The sequence below is a fragment of the Morone saxatilis genome, unplaced genomic scaffold (assembly GCF_004916995.1).
Source record: "Morone saxatilis isolate NCDOM2014 unplaced genomic scaffold, NCSU_SB_2.0 Contig15, whole genome shotgun sequence".
Classification (NCBI taxonomy): domain Eukaryota; kingdom Metazoa; phylum Chordata; class Actinopteri; family Moronidae; genus Morone; species Morone saxatilis.
Window position 1 is genome coordinate 6306907 of NW_023339707.1, and position 2214 is coordinate 6309120.

The 2214-nt window shown below is 40.1% G+C and overlaps 1 protein-coding gene across 5 annotated transcripts in view; it reads left to right on the top strand.

Moving 5' to 3' along the window:
- The window catches only part of mib2 (mindbomb E3 ubiquitin protein ligase 2), a 40808-nt gene that overhangs the window by 29965 nt on the left and 8629 nt on the right, over nucleotides 1-2214 (top strand). The gene's annotated exons all lie outside the window — the stretch shown is intronic.

Below are 2214 nucleotides of genomic sequence, written 5' to 3' on the forward strand. Positions count from 1 at the left end.
TGATTTATTTGCATTATTTATACATCAGATCGTATTTTTTTAAGTGAAAATCTGAACAATTAGAAAATCTGAGTCGTTTCCAGAGCAGTCAAGTTTGTTTAACACATCCGAGTAAGAAAGGTCGCTTTCCTAAGAAAATATAATTGTTTCCACCTGTTTTGAAAAATAAATGAGATAAAAAGTGTCCTGACAAGTCTGAGTTACTTCTTAGAGTTGATATTTTCACAGTTCGCCAATTCTGCCTGACCATGCTGAGGTTCCTGCGTCCTTGCTCCAGAGCTTTTACGACCTCATATGAACTTCCCAAATTATAACAAAATCATGTAATGGAAAACTTGTCCTTGGCTCTTTTGAAAGAGGTGCCATTAAGGAAAGGAAGCAAGAATGAAAAACACCAGCATCACCATAAATTGCCTCCCTGAAGTGATGCCACTTCATTCAAAGCTTCACTTTTTATGATTTTTAAAGTGCATTTGATGGTTAATATCTTGGAAATGTATATTCCAAAGAGTAGAAGCCCTGTTACTGTCATTAGTGAAGATGTTCAGGCTGTGAGTAGATCACCATAGCTTGGTCCAGTCCAGTCTGTCCAGTACTAAACCAGTCAGAAAATAGCATAAGTCAATCCGTTTTTATCGTTGAAAGAAAGCTTTGAAGCGCTAAAGTCTGACCTCCTAACCTCACCTCCTAGCACCCAGTCCTAGCTCATAATGTATGAATCTTTTTGAAAGTATTAGTGTAATCACGCAACAGCCATGTACACGAGTGCAATATGTGGACAAATGTCAACTGAGCAGGGGAAAATAATACAGTCTACGAGCAGTAACTGCAAGTGAGAGAGGAAAAAGAACGCGGGTGGAGGCCGCAGCAGACAGTCCTTTAATACATGTCCGATCTGTTCTGGCAAGTGTCATATGTGCAGTGCTGGGAATTTAGGCTGCAGCATTCATTTAGCCTGACATCAGCCGCTGCGCCAGAAGTAGAGACGCGGGATTTACAGTGTTCAAGATTAGCTCGGTTCAGCAGTTCATTCATATATCACCAGCAGGCCTATGCTACATTGATACAGTCCAGGTGTGTATGTTTTCCTAGTTTATTTTGGCTTCAGTACAAATTGTAATATACAGTTGAATGTGCGCAGGCATTAGATTGAGGGTAAACACATCTCATCACAGTTTCTCTCCTGTTTAAGATGAGATTAATCATTGTGGATTGTGTAAATTCAAAATTCGTTGGTGCTTATAATTGTGGATTTTTCTTACAATGCTATTTGATGTTCATCCACCTTTTATTTACAACTAACAAAGTATGATCTGTAACTGGCTGGGATTTTTTATTGTCATCAGCAAGTAAAGATCATCAAAAAAGTATATTTTTATTTGTCTGTTACTGTAAGCAGATGTGGTCCTCTGTTGTTTCTTTTCTTTAGTTTTTTTGTGACAGAAAGAAGAGAATGTTTTGTTTATTAGAGTATTTATTTATTGTGAGGAAATGGAAAAAGAGGGCTAGAGGCCAAGTTCACAAACAGTCCTGGGAAAGAAAAGAAACAAGGCAAGCGGCCAGATTTATCTGGAGTTTTCAGCTTGACAGAGGGGGCAAATGGATGTACAGGATGGTTAGTCTGTTTACTGTATTTATTGAAAAGAGAGAATACTTGGCTGGATTTCTTCCCTGGTTCCTGTAATCCTACCTCCTCCAAACTTTTGTTGGTTCTTGTCCTCATTGTCAGCCAGATCGCCCAGCAGGTACCTGAAATCCTTTATTTCCATCTCCAGTTGCATAATGAACTATAATCATCATGGTACATTTCTTCTGCTTTTATCAAGCTTTGATCAAGGAGCCAGTCACAAACAAGCATGATGCAAACTCCCAAAAATAACCATGATGACTTCAGCCTCCAGAAAAGTCACTACCAGTGTGCCTTCTAGCTGATGCCCTCTTGCTGTTGTGTGTGAAGGCATGTTTGTACAAAACTGTCCCAAAACGTCAGCCCAAGTCTGAATATTCATGAACACACAGGAGTAACGATTATGGAAATAATGCAGAGAAACGAGGCATAGAGGGTACAAAGGTGACGCAACTCACACGGCTGTGTCCGCCTCAGATCTGCGAGGGTGAGCCTTTTAGCTAACGAAGGCGCTCTGGAGACGACTCAAAAGCAGGAGCGATATTTCCCTTTATCAATACCATCACCACGCATACACACACACACAC